Here is a 15,126-nt window from a genome sequence, read left to right on the forward strand (position 1 = left end):
AAAGTGATTTTTATTTCTAGCTTCAGTCAGCACTTAATACTTGAAAGGTAAAGGGGAAAGTCTGAGTGAGTGTTGCAGTCGCTAAACTTTAAGATGGGGCTTAGAACCCTGGACGAGGTAGGTGGTACCATTTTGAAACAAAATTTGATCTGTGGATGGCTTATCTGTAAATATGCTGAATGTGTGTAAATCCATTGTCTGTTACAGGGCGCGAACATGCACACCATTTTAAGCCACGTGCAAGGAAGGTGCTTTCGGTAGACATTGTGTAAAAAGGTTTGTTTTCATTATTTATCATACTGATTCCTGCAAGTTACTGGAAAAGGGGACGCAAGGACGGGCAAGCGGATGGAGTTGGTCCTTAATGTGAGTGGACAGGAGAGAAGCCTTCACTCCGCCACCCCCACACTTTGTCCTCGGGCCTTAGTGGTCCCAGGATGTCACCTGTTTACAGCAACCCGTTCACTGTTGACACAGTGGGACTGTGGTTCTGCCTTTAGCCAGTGGCTGATCCTTTGGGTCACCCTTTCTGAGCACTCGCTGAAGTGTAGATGGTGGTGAAACAGGAAATAACTTCCGTCGTCTGTGGAACACAGCACGCCAGGCAAAGGCATTTTGTCTGCATATTCCGTGCACTCCGGGCGACAGCTCTCCCGCGGGACGTTAAGAGAAACCGAAGCTCCACAAGCTTTCATCCAGCGGTCCAAGGCATGTGGGCATGTGGGCCGGGCGTGCGGCGCGGCCCTGGCTCCGGTATCCCCCGGCCAGGGCATGACGGCTGCTGCAATTCTCCCTATGCTGGTTTTTAGTGGCATCTGGTACCTGTGCTTAATTCTTGGATACTTTTTCTACTCCATTCTTGGTCATCCTTTTTTCTCCTAGAATCGATACAATACACTAGAACTTTTTTTGCTGTGAAGACTACTGTTTACGCACACGTGTTTCTAAAATTCATGAGCCTTAAAATGTGCACATAAAATTCAGCAGCCCTGCACCAACCTCCGCTCGCTCCTGGCCGCTAAGATGCAGGGAGGGGGCAATGAAGGTTTAACAGCAGGGTAACCAGCCACATGTTACCAGATGGAGGGGTGCTGTGAGCTCTTGGAGCTCAGGCTGCCTGCCTGGAAGGTTGGAGCCGGGACTTGGGCTGCCACAGTCCTCCCCACCCAGGCCTCCCCTGCAGGTCCGCAGGTGCTGCCCTCTGAGGGACTGCAGTCGGGGCCCTGGGAGCTGGGCCTCGGGCTTCCGAGGCCACAGTGCACTCTGAGCCAGCTGGATGGCCGTGGTCATTGGAGCCGGTGACTCATGGTTTCTGCCACACAGTGTCCCATCACTCAAGGGGAGCCGTCTGCTTGTCTTTCCTCTGGATCCTCTCCAGCAGATGCCATCCCTGGATCCCTGCGTCAGTGGCTTCCTGGGAGAGATTGCTGTGAACTGTCGTGGCTTCAAGCAGAGAAAGCTGGACAGACGGAACCTGGTGCTGCACACTCGGCTGTGAGATGACTGTGCCCAAAATGAAATCCAAGTAAGTTGAGTATCCCACTTCAGACTAAAAATCATTAGCTACAGTGGACAGTTGTCACACATTCTAAATAGTTTTGAAGGTCAGCGCAAACTAGGCTGTTTTCACACACCCTTTATCACATGCACAGGCATGCCATGGGATGTTGCAGGTTTGGTTCCAGACCACAACAAACAGCACCACAACAAAGCGCGTCACAATCTGTTCATTCTCCCAGGGCACATAAAAGTTACGTCTGCACTGTACTGCAGTCTGGTAAGTATGCAACAGCAGTACATCTGAAAAGGTACACGCCTTAATTTAAAAGTGCTTCATTGCCAAAAAGTGCTAACCACCCCCTGAGCCTTCAGTGAGTCTAATCTCTTTGCAACAGTAACATCACAGGTCTCTGATCACAGATCCCCATAACAAACAGAACAATGAAAAAATGGGAAACGTTGCAAGAATTACCAAAATGTGGCGGGGAGACATGAAATGAGCAAATGCTGTTGGAAACCGTGGCGTCGGCAGACTCGGTGCAGGGAGGCCACAGACCTTCAGTTTGTAAACACAGGGAAGTGACGCGCGCCCACCTACGTTGCAGCCTGCAGTCGGGGGCGGGGGGGCCATTCCGTCGTGAGAGCATGCGCCAGCGGGGAGCAGTGCTCCCCGGGGGGGAGCCACTGAAGGTCCCGGGAGTGGCCTGCAGGACCGAGAGGCCCACTTCATGTTGTGCCCCTCCGCTCTGCTGAGCTGTGTGGATTTCATTCTAGGGCAGGCCCTACCCAGGAGCAGACCCAGGCTTACAGCCCCCCTGCTTGCCAGTGCAGACGTCTCATTCTGCGCTGGTTCGCCTGCCGGTCCGCAGCTAGTCACCGTGGCCGGGAGAGCGGAGGGCTCCCGCTGGCCGGGCCTGAGCCACGTGCCCATCGTGGAACTAGGGTAATTGATCCCTACCTGAGCCTGTGGACTGAGTGTGCAGGGGGTACTTCTCCAAAGGGAACCAAAGGAAGGGTGGATGCAAGCTGGAGACAGTGCCCTTTGTGTAAGGATAACTGGTGGTCTCTAACTCACAGGAAAGTAAACCCCTGTGCTATTTGATTGTTAGTAACACGTTTTGGGGATACACCTCATAGCAGAGACATGATGATTTGAAGCCATTGCTCAGGGATCCAGCAGGAGGCCCTGCAGCACCCTGAGGGGACTCAGGGCCGGTAGAGTTCAGGCTCCTTCCAGGGCTGGGCCTGATGGTAGCTAGAGTCCTCCTGTGGGTTGAGGTGGGGGACCTGCAACCCGAGGGTAGTCGACCGAGTGTGGGTACTGGCGTCCTCGGAGCTCTGAGGAGGGCGGGACACATGGTCGTGTGCGTGAGAAACGCTGAGCCCCACCCGACAGGCTGCTGCTTGTGAGCAGGGGCCATCGGCACAGGCCCTGGCACAGGGCTGAGGGTGTGTCCCCAACAAACGCTAGATCTGAGTAATGAGGCCGTAAGAAAGCCATTGGCAGCCGTGTGGGTGGAAGGGGTAAATGGTACTCTTTGTTCCAGCTTTATTGAGGCATAATTGATGAAATTATAAGATGTTTAAAGTGAATGTTGTGGTGATTTGATGTAAGTACACACTGTGAAAGGGTTCCGCCCATCTGGTTAATTAACACGTCCATCACCTCGTAGTCATCTTTTTTTTTTTTTTTTTGGTGTGAGAACTCTGAGTTCTACTCTCCAAGCAGACTGCGGTTGTATAATAGTTTTGTCACTACATTTCACGTTGAATCCTCAGACCTTATTCATCGTATCCCTGAAAGTTCGTACCCCTTTACCTTCCTCTCCCTGTTTCCCCCACCCTCCTGCCCCTGGAAACCACTTTTCTACAAGCTTGCCTTTTTCCTCTTCCGGGTCTCATGTGTAAGGGATACGTGCGGTGTTTGCCTTCAGCTGGTTCCTTCCCCTTGGTGTGCTGCCCTCGGGGTCTGTCTGTGCTGTCGCAAACGGCAGGCTTCCTCATTTCTCATGGCTAAGTGACACCCCACCATGTGCATGACATATGTGTGTGTTATATATGTATGTCTCACAGCTTCTTTACCCGTTCAGGGCAAATGGTACTTTGAAAGGTGAACTTTGCACGTTTTCCCCAGATACTTGCGGTGTCCTGCCCGTGCTGGACACTTCCTGCCCCGCCAGCCCTCTTGCACCGATTGCCGTTTACCTGAGGATGGCAGTGCATGCCAGCGGTGGACACCCAACTAGGTATCAGGTTGCATGGAAAACTAACACCAAGAAGTGAGGAGGCCAAGGCCAAGTGTTCCAAATTCCTTTTAGATCCATGGCTCAATTTTAGTGCCCAGGGCATGTAGATTCTTATTTTCTTGGCTGCTTCCAGAAGTTCCCTGGATGTGGAAATAGCGTGCCCACCGCGGGTTCTGATACTGGTTAGTTACTATAGAGGAGTTTTCCTCTGGCTACAATGCTGTGGGGATCTGGGCTGTGACTGTTGACGGGACCCCCAGAGTTGCCCCTGGTGGGCTGGAAGACGGACCGTAGAGTATGGGAACGTGGTCAAGTCAAATAAACCTGCTTTCAAACCCCAGCTGTGCCATGTACCAACTGGGCAAAGTATTTACGCCCTAAGGCCAGCCTGTGAGGATTGGAGAGCGTTTCTATAAGAAGCCTGGGACAGAGCCTGGAGTGGCACTGACATATCGCAGACCCCAGGGTCAGGAGCCACCCAGGTGGAGGCAGTACTGAGCTGAGATGAGTGGGAAGCCACCCCACTGAACACAGTTCAGTTTACTCAGGTCACTCATTCATCTTAACCCCAACCGTCCCCACTCTTTTTTCTCCCTGGAGAGTTTTCAGGAGGACCATGAGGGAAATGATTTAATTCAGCCAATTAATTTTATTATCAGATGTCTTCTCGGTGCCAGGCTCTGTCAATGAAGAGCTGAAAACACACTGAGTGCCCAGTGCTGGTTGCTGTGAGGGCCGCAGAGGGGAGGGTGACCGGGGGCGCAGCAGAGGAGCTAGGCGGAAGGTTGTCTATGGAGGTAACACTGAGCAGCCGTGGGAGCAGCAGGAGGAAGCCAGCCCTCTGGGGGTTTGGCAAAACAGCGTCAGTCCAGGCACTGGAAGCCATGCAGAGTCTCTGAGGCAGAGGCAGCTTTGCCCAGTCCGGGGTCGGCCAGGAGACCGGCAGCTGCAGGAGAGGGAGCCGGGTTCCACAGGGTCCCTGGAGTGACTTGACATGCAGTCTGCACGGCCCTCCTCCTGATCGCACTCACGTTTCACCTTCCGCTTCTTTCTTTCTCTCTGTTTTGTATTCAAAATGCGTTTAGTGTGCTGGTTTCCCAGTCAGTTCAGCCGGCGTCTAGAGCTGCCCTCTGTGAGCCCTGCTTTTCCTCCTGTGGGCTGGGGAGGAGCGCAGAGCCAGGGCACAGAACCGCCATCCACGGCTCCGACAGGCGCCTCATGGCCGGCAGGGCACGCCCCCCCCCCCCCCCGCCCTCAAGCAGGAACAGGGGCTGCCACCGCGCCTTCTCCTCCTGTTTCCTCTCCTCTGGAGCGAGATGAAGGGGATCCTGAGCCAGAGGCATGTTGTCGCGGGGAGGGGTCACCACCAGGAAGGGGTCTTCCACCTGAGGGCAGGCTGGGGACAGCAGGGAGTCCGTGACTGTCCACTAGGGGACACTCTGCTCTCCCTCCCCTCAGGGGGCCTGGTTGGAGATCAGCTCTCTCCTCCTGTGTCTTGTGAGTTCGGGCGAGCCGCTCACCCTTCCTGGCCTCACTTCTCACCTGACAGGGAGTGCAGGGGGGAGTCTGACCCAAGGGGCTCCTGCTGTGGACCAGCTTCTCCCGGGGGCACACCTGCACCGCGTCCTCGCTGTTAGCAGCAGGTGGCGCTGTGCTCTTTGCTTTGCCGTTTCCACTTCTCGTGGTTGGCAGTCAGTGTCTGTTAACGTTGGCCAGCGAAGTCTGTGTCCTTTATTTCCTTAACGCCAAACGGTTTGCTGAGCTCATGTGCCAACCCCATGATACCTGTTGCTGCAAGGAGTGAAGCAGGAAAGAAAACAGCCTGCCGTTCAGGCCCCAGGGAGCAAGTTGTAGGATAAAATGCCCTTTGTGCCCGCATCTTGTTGCGTTAAAATGAGATTGTTGTCGACAAGGCCACATCCCAGCAAGATGACTTTTGTCGTCTGTCCTGGGTGTGCATGGAGTCAACTGGTGGTCAGAGGGAGCCTTTGTCTGGGTCTGAGGCTGGATGCCTCCACTCTTGTTGAGCAGATCCTTCCACCTGCTCGCAGCTTCAGTTCCTTCATCTGTACGACGTCCTTTCAGCTTCAACCTTGTGTGCTGGGGGGAAGGCCTGGGGTCATGCTGTTACTGATGAAAAGAGCCTAAGTTTGGAGTTCCTGAAAAACCCTTGCTTATAGTACCCAAAAGCCAGCCACGTGTGTGCTGGGGAAGGAGTACAGACTAGGAGTCAGGAAGCCGAGTGCGCACTTCCCAGCACCACCACCTGCTGGGTGAGCAGCAGACCGGCCCCTGAGCCTCGGTTTCCTCTGCATGAAATGGGGACAGCAGCAGTGTGGCCCCCTGAAGAGGGCTGAGCATTCGGTGATGTCCCCAGAAGACCGAGCTCGGGGCCTGCGCGCAGTAGGAGCTCAGTACACCTTTGTTTTCCTCAGTTAAACTGGCGGCGCCACGTAGCGCGCTTCCTGTGTCGCCCTGCCTGCCCTCAGGCTCTGGTTGGTGCGCAGGACCAAAGGCCGTCCGTAAGCACGTCTCTGTCTCGTAACGAGGATCAAAGCCGTCCTTCGTGAGTTCGTAGTTTCTGCCTGGCTGAGTCCACTGCAACAGGAAAAAGACAGTAAGGGTCTCGCTGGCCTCTCCCTGCACTGTTTCCCTCCAAGGCCTTTCCAGGTTGAGGAGCGCTAGAAACTGGAGTGGATGAAAGCTAACCGTGCTAAGGACGTGGGAAGCAGACGGAGGGGCAGGAGGGCCTCCCCTTTGCGGTCTCGACCCTCTGCCGCCTCAGTTCTCAGCAGTGTTTTCCTCAGTTCACCTCCAGGGAGTGAGAGCAGTGAGCGGACCCGGCTCAGTGCGCAAGGTCACCCGTCGGCATCATGAGATGAGGACATCACTGTCAGCTCCTGCCCCGGAAAAACCCAGGGCTCAAATCGCCGAGGGAAAGGACAGGTCGCCCTCGTGGCAGGCTGACAGGGCTGCTTGCCGGCCGGGGCGTGTTGCTATAAATGACCCCGGGGCCACAGCTGCCCCGCTCTTTGCCCTGGGCGGCCTCACCGCCCTTGCATGCTCAGGACAGCAGAGTATCACCGACAGGTTTTTTTTTTTTTTTTGGTTCCATTTCCTAGAAGAAAGGTTACCAACTGCCAGAATCAAAATAGAACGTGGATTGTGTCACAGGAGTCCTGTCCGGTCCAAGTGCACTCATGTTGTGCAACGGCCTCGAGGGGGTAGGCAGATAAGCAGTCTCAAAGTTATTATCACTTTGTTGGCGCTGGCACCACGGAAGGCCTCTCGTCAGCCTCTCCCCGTGGGCTAGTTTGCTTCTGCCGAGCTGCATGTCAAGTGAAGCATGTTTTTAGTGCCCTAGAGGGACAGCGTCACTTAGGTGAACCCGATGCCAGAACCCTCACATAAGGAAGGAATCCTTTTGTTAAAGGGAGCGGTTTTTCTCAGCTTGATCCATTTCCCAAGTTCACAGTTTCATACGTTTTCTATATTTTCTAATTGTTGGCTTAAATTCTTTATTATTAATGGTATGATAGCGTTTTCCATATGGTAGTGAAGTACCCGTGGTAACTTTCTGGAAGAACAAATGAAAATTAAATCGAAGAATTCAGAGCTTCACAGATTTGCCCTTAACAAACATGATGAATACTATCTTTTTTTTAATGGTGAAAAACATGACATAAAATTTACCATCTTAACCACGTTAAATGGACAGTTCAGTAATGTTAACTTAACTTAACTTAATATTGACGCTGGTATACCACAAACATGGAGTCTGCTTAATGCAAAGCCCTCCTGGATGTCTTTGTCAACAGCTAGAGACGTCCCCTGTGCCCAAGGCTTCCCCCCAGGACATAATACTTTATTCCTCTGCCTAAACTTACTTTTCAGAGATTTCAAAGCTTTGGAAAGAAATGCTAAATAAAATCCATGGGCACTGCTTAAAATACGGGAGCAGTAAGAGGAGGCTGTGAAGCTAGTTTACCCTTCATTCATCACAGTCCAGACTCATCTGGGTACAAAGCGCCTGGACCGGCGTAAGGAGAGCTCGGCCCCAGGACTGTCAGGCTAGGGTCACCGCTTAGGTGTTCAGGTCATGCCATCCTTGCCTAAAGCCTCCACGGCCTCCCATCCCACCAGGGTGGCCTCCCCGTGCCTGGCCATCTCATCCCCTCCCACCCCGTCCCTGCCCACCTCTCTGACCTCACTTCCTTCTGCCCAGCCACACTGGCCTCCGTGCTGGGCCGTAGGCAGGTCAAGTTCCTTCCCTCTTAAAGGCCTTTGTATTTCCTCCTACTTCTCCCTAAAACAATCTTCTCATCTTGTACCGAGCAATAGAAACACTTAACGAAACTGATGGCATTCTCAGTGCCCAGATCACATCCTATGCCAATTAAATCATAATCTCTGGGGTCTTAATGTTCAGTGTTTAAAAAAACAAACCAACAAACAAAAAAGCCCCCAGGAATTCCAACGTAGCCACATTCGAGAACCAATGTCCTATATCAGCGGTTCTCCAAGTGTGGTCGCAGATCAGAAATGGTAGCATCGCCTGGAACCTGTGAGAAGTGCAGACTCAGCCTCACCCTAAATGTCCTGAGTCAGAAACTTTAAAAGTGGGGCTCAGGAATAGGTGTTTGAACAAACCCTGCAGTTCTGATGCCTGCCTGAGTTTGGGAACCGTTGTCCTAGGTCCTTGGGGCTCAGGGTGTGGCTTGTGGACCAGCAGCGTCAGCATCACTTGGAAGCTTCTTAGACATGCAGAGCCTCTAATGCCATCCCAGCTGGTGGTTCCAGCTGGCTGAACCCAAGTCTGCACCTTGAGGTCCCAGTGACTTGTGCACGTTAACGTCTGAGCAGCCCTCCATCTTTGTCCCTTGCAAAAGCAGTAACATGCCGGCAGCAGGCGCCCACCTGGCACCTGGATCTTGGATTCTAACTGTCTTTTAACACCAAAAGAACCGGGCTCACTGGAGAAAAGGCTGATTCCAGGGCCAGTGTGGGGACAGTGCAAGATGAGCCTCAAACACCTTGTGCCGGAAAGCAGGCAAGTGCTTGCAGAGTGATGGGGACACGTTAGAAGACCCAGGGCCTGGTTAAGGGGCCCTCACTGCCCAAATCGGAGACACATCTGACCGAAGTGGATTATAACCTGTTGGATAAAGTAAAACCCAATGAGTCGATAGTGCTGTAAAGAAATGAGTGATTGTGTGAGTAGGTGAAAGAGAAGGAAAAACTTCCTTGTACTGGACTGCCGGCTAATAACCACAGAGGGAAAGATGGAGCGAGAAAACCGTCCGTGATGCTAAAACCAACAGGTGCAAGTCTGAGGAACAGAGCTTCCGTATTCTAGAAGTGCCTCCCCACAAATGATGTGCTAACTGCAAAGGCAACAACGGTAGCTTTATAGTGGGGAGCCTGGCGGAGACCACCTTCACCCAGCAGTGGAAGTTAGCACCACCACGGGGACAGCCCAGCGACACGTGCCTCCTGCTGTGATGTGCTGAGAAGGGGCGCAGCGTCCCCACGGGGGCGCTCCGGCCCAAAAGGCACGCCTGCACCTGTGCCCCAGGAGCATCAGGAAACCCAGAGAGGGCATTTCACAAAGTCACCGGCCTGCACGCTGACAAAAGGTCAAGTTCGAGAAAGACTAGGAATGCCTAAGGAATTATTCCGGATTGAAGGAGACTAGAGACGTGAGGACTAAATGCAGTGTGAAATCCTGAACCTGGGAAAATACATGTGGTTTTACAAGGTAATTGTAGGAGCAACTGACAAAATTTAAATATGGACTGTGGGTGGGTGAGAGAATGTTCTTATTTCAGGAGATACACGCTGGAATGTAGGGTAGTGGGGAGGACGTTTGCTTTATGTACTCAGATGGTTCTGAAGAACGTCTGTGCGTGTGTGTGTAACGTGTATATTACATATGTAGACAGAGAAGAGAGAATAGGGCGAAACGTGAACAGTTGGTGAGTCTGGAAGATTAGAGTTCCTTGTACTATTTTGGAAAAACAGACCTGTGAGAACAAACACCAAAATAAACCAAGGAAGAAGCACTGATCCAGAGCACTCCTGCTTCCAGGGTCAGTCTGAGTCTTGCCCTGGTCATTCAGGTCTCTGCTCCTCTCTCACCAACTCAGAGCCGCAGCCCCCGCTGGCCACCCTGTCTAATGGAGCCCCCATCCACCACTCTCAGACCCTCTCTGTCATGTTACCCGCTCTCTTTTTCTCCTAGCCCTCTGTTGGCGTGTAAAATTATTCTCATTTATACATCTGTCTGCTCATTTACTGTCTCTCCCCACTAGAATGTAAGCTTATAGCGTGGAGATTCTGTCCTGACACATCCCCCAGTACCGTGCCTCCAGCTAAGAGGCACCTCAGCTGCGTCTGCTAAATGAATGAACAAACGAACAGATCTCCATCTCCTCGTCTGTAGGACGAGGGGCTCTAGGAGGCGACCCCAGACTCCTTCTTGGCCCTGACGCTGCCAGAGGGAGTCAGGCCATGGCAGAGCCTCAGTTTAATGAGCACCTCCTGTGTCCTAGGCGTTTATCTACAGTCTCTCACTGAGCCTTCACAGTGACCCTGCAGCCCTTCTCCAGTCATTCATTTAGCAGACACATACCAACTGCCTCTTACCTGCTGGGCACCAAGAAAACGCTAATTAACACGACAGACACAGCCCTTACCCCCACGGAACATGCCAGGTTAGCAAGAGCTGGCCGAGAAAACCAAGACTCAGAGAGGTTGCCCCACTTGCTGAAGTTGCACAGCAAGCACAGGGCAGAGCTGGGAAGGTAACCAACATCTCAGTCCAAAGCCCAGGCTCTCCTGCTGCTGGTGACATGCTCCTCCGAGGAGCTGCTGCTGTCAGTCGGTCCAGTCCTCGGGTGGCTCCCTCGGCGGTCACACCACCTTTGCCCCGTTCCCTGGCAGAGAAACAGGGCGTGCTGTATCGCAGCCATTTCTGATTACGTTTTTCATCATTCCACGGCCTCCTCGTCCCACTTACTTCAGATAAGCAAGAGTCTGTCCTGCTTCATTGGGCAAAGGTTCAATTCAACCCAAGAAGTAATCTAAGTGGGAGATGTGATCAAATACCCTTGCCAGGAAAATAACTGAAAAAGTGGAAAACCAAGAAACAAAATAAAAACCCACTTCAAAAATGTTTAATGAAGAAACTGAGCATGAAGAATTAAAACAATGTCAGACAGCTGGGAAACATCCTAAAAGATACTCAGTTTTTCTTCAGTTCATTGATCCTTTCCCTCCTTGAAAGCCTTCTCTGCCAATTAATCACTCAACTTACTACCAGACCCTGTTTCCCTGTTTATCATTTTGAACCTCAGGAATCCCTCAGTAAAGACCACAATAAATGTCCCTGGTTAGCAAGACAAACATTTGTCTTAGAGGATCAATGAGTGTGCTGGGAGGTCTTGGATTCCTGGGATTCAGAGCATGCCTTTGCCCTTGATTTGCTGGGTGACCTTGGCTTCTCTATGCCTGGGTTTCTGAAGCTACACAAGGAAAACAATGTACCCCCTGAACTGTGCTCTGAAATTGCTCTGGGTTCCCTGCTGGAAAATGGAAGAGGGTATTTGGCCAAGGATACGATTTCTCTATGCCCAGAAATGCCTCCCCTCCTCCTTCTGGAAGCTAGCTAATTGCGGCTAGAACTGAAATGCATTCTCTGTGGGCATCTCAAGTGGATTCCGATGGGAATGTCCAGCGGGTGGGTGAATAAAAGCGACACATTAACAGAGTTTTGTTATTCTAGGGAAAAATGTCATAGCTCCATTTTTTTGTGGCCCCAGTGTTAAGAGTTGAGGGGGGTGGACAAGAAAACAGTACTGTTCTTTGGAACTGTGATTCACAGTTGACTTACCCATGAGAGAAGCTTTTTTGTCACTGTCGAATGACGTTTTTCCAAGCAAGCCCAGCAGCTGACTGACAACCGGGTGGGTGATTAAATGACCCCCCCCCCCCTTTGTGTTTAGTGAGTTCCCCATCACTGGAGGTAAGTAGGGAAAGACTGAAGGAACCCTCAGCAGAGGGTGGAGCAGAGAAAGTTCAAGCACCAGAAGAGGGTTTCAACTAAGTACCTTCATCCCCCTCTAATCCTGAGACTCGGGGATTCTAGTCCCTTTCGGTGTCACATGCTCTTCTGAAAGGACAGTCCTCGCTATGCAGCAGCACATGGGGACAGAGGGCGGTGACGGATGGGGTCACGGGAAAATTTGAGATTCCAATCACACAAAGAATGGATGGCTTTCTATCCGCTACAAAGCATGAACCAGAATGAGGACCCCAGGAGAAGAGGGTGAGTAGGGTGTTGTGCGTTTGAGGACACAGCTTTCAACAGGAAGACCTGCACGGACCATGGACTCTGCAGCCTCAAAGGGATCTGGTGCGGCCACTGAGACCCCTCTGGGTGCAGCTTCCAGCCGCAGAAGCCCCATCAGTGATTAGGGGCCGGTGGAGCTCCAGAGAGGGTGAGCACGGTGCTGGAAGTTAGGGGCTGTACCAGCTGCTAATCAGGTCCTTATTTTAGAGTAACGACCACCATAATGTGCACATGTGACGCACAATTTGCCTCGCTCAGGCACCGGTTCTCCGGGAGAGCTGCTGAACGCCTGTTTCCCAGGTGAAGAAACTGAGGCTTCCAGAGAGAGTGCAAGTGGTGGCCCCAGTGCTCAGACTGCAGCCTGTTCTTGGGATCTGTGTTCTCTCTGCTCTGTCGACGGCCTTGACTTACAAGTAGGGAGTATTAACCCTGCTCCTGCGGATAGAAGAACTGAGCTCCGGGAGTGGAGGTAATCATGGGCAAACCGAGGTTGGACTGATCGCAGATGTTCGGCAGATGTCCTGTGAGAAGAACCTGGTAGAAAGCCAGGCCTGGGGGACGTCTGACCGGATCCCTTCCATCTGCCGAGGAGAACCAGACTCGAAGGGGAAGCAAACTGCTCGAGGGCAGGGGCGGGGCGGCAGCGGCCTGGCAAAGAGCCCCGAGCCCGGGCCCGCAGGCTGTGCTGTGAACTGCCTGCAGGTCAAGCAGGGCTGGATCTGTGCTGACCGCCTCCCGGCCGCCTGTGGGCTGGCAGGGATGCCCAGCCCTGAGGCTGCGGTGGAGGCTTGACTCTGACCTTGGAGAGTGTCTGAGAGGCCAGGGCAGTGGGACTGAACTGGACTCCCTTGTGAGGATGCAGACCAGCGGGCCGGGCCCTGGGGTCAAGGTGTCCCCGGCCCAGCAGCTGCCCGTGCTGGCAAACCTGGGCAAGCTGGGGGTATAGGTCGAGGGGCAGGGAAGAAACATGCGGCTTTGTTTGGGGGAGGGGGAGCCATTGTTCTCGGATGTCCCCGCTCATGCTGCACCTTCTTTAAAGGCTCTGCCAGTAGTGTGAGGCCTCCCTGGATCTGCCTGAACTCCCTTCTCCCCCTCTGGCCGCAAGAGCCAAGACCCTGACGGCCTTTTCTAGAAGCCATTTAGGCACCAGGCCCTACACTTGAAACTCCACTTGCAAAATCTGACCTAGGGCTGTCCCAGCTATCCTGGGACCAATGCTGTCATGGGCCAAGGCTCAGAGAGTTAGTTAGTGCCTTGCCCAGGCTCACACAGCTGGTGACAAAGCCATGATGGCAGCTCTGCTAGGATGGGGGTTTCTGACTCCTCTGGTCGCTGCTGTATTCCCAGCGCTTGGCACATAGTCCTCGAGTGAGTGTCTGACGTCAGTGCCGTGCCATTGCCCCACACCTCGCTGCCTCCTCAAAACCCCTGTGATGGGAGAAGTCAAGTCTGAGTGAGAGCAGACTTAGAGGATTTCAGTCAAGAATGAATCCACGAGGTCCTTTTCTGTGGGTACTTTTTATGCTCACCAAATATGACGATGAAGAAGGCTCCCTGAAAAGAGTGTAAATTACATTGCACACATTTTTACGGCCAGTAATGAAGGCCGCTGTGGGGTTCATTCTTCCCCCTGCAGGCGCAGCGAAGTGCTTGTTAGTTCATCGTGCGTTTTGCTTTCCTGCAACGTGCTCACTAACATATACACTAACAGGCATTCACTTTTCCGTTTGGAGATGGTTCCTTTTTGAAATGGTTCAAAGCCATTATGATCTTACAACTCAGAGTCTCTAAATCATTTTCCTCAGGCCGTGAATCTGTGACTTCACAGTCAACCCAGATTCTGGTAGAACAGAAAGGTTAATCTGTATATCCTCAAATTTCCAAGAAGGAAACTCGAGACCAGCTAGATTTACAGTAGAGTGCCCTCTGTTGACCAGCGTGGTCCAAGTTCACTGAATGTTCTGTTACTGGATCATAACCATCCATCCACTCATGAACTCTCATTTTCAGCAACTGGAATTCTATAAATTACAACTGAACTCCATCTAAACTTTACTGACCATAATTATTTTTTCTTTCATGATTCAGAGTATAGTTTACCATCTTGCCGAGCCCCACGCCAGAACAGTGGCTTTTGAATGAAAACTCAGAGCTGAAAGGGATCCTCAGATTCCCTAATCTAACTCTTCCCAGAGTCGGCTTCACAAAACAGCTCCCGGAGAAGACAGTGCACCCAGAGAAATCCCCCTTGCCAAGTCAGTTTGGGTCCTGCTACCGCTCTGCCTTCCTGTCCGAGGGGCACCGTGCGTGAGAGCAGACTGACGTCTCCAAGAAGTCCTGCAGGAAATGTACTTTTGTATAACTTTGTCCCAAATTACTGGACTTGGGGATGGGGGGATTTTTTTTTTTTAATTTCTGAAAAATGCCTGGGAAAACGCTTTGGGAGCTATCAGTCCAGTCAGACCTCCCCCCAACATGCGCGCACACGCGCGTGCACGCACACACACACACACACACCACACACACACACACACCCCTACCCATTTTACAGATGTGGGAAGTGAGGTTCAGAGAGGGGAAGAAAGTGGCCGAAGCTGGACATAGTTCACGGCAGAGCTAGGCCTGGAACCCCCACATTTCTCAGCTCCTAGGTTCCTAATTCATATCAGCTACGATGCCCAGGTAAGGTCAGTGGACCGGAGATAGCCAGGTAATAAGGGGTAGATTGACCCAGCTTTTATTGTACCAAATAAACTGGCTTTGAAGCTTCTTATGCTGAAAAAGATAACTGTGGAACAAGAAAACTTTGCACACGCCCAGGTGACTTCCTCTGTTCTGTAGCACAGTGTCCTTACAGGGCCCCTTCACCGCTTATCCAGCTGCAGATAACTTCTTATCCGGCAAGTTTGGAGTAGTTGGAAGATGAGGTGGGGCTGGTGATCAGGCCATCACGTTGGAGTGACTGATTATTAGTAACAACAATCATAGCCACTTACTGAATGGGGACAGGATACGTCAATGGTGACAGTG

This window comes from Camelus dromedarius, chromosome 17, assembly GCF_036321535.1.
Source record: "Camelus dromedarius isolate mCamDro1 chromosome 17, mCamDro1.pat, whole genome shotgun sequence".
Lineage (NCBI taxonomy): Eukaryota > Metazoa > Chordata > Mammalia > Artiodactyla > Camelidae > Camelus > Camelus dromedarius.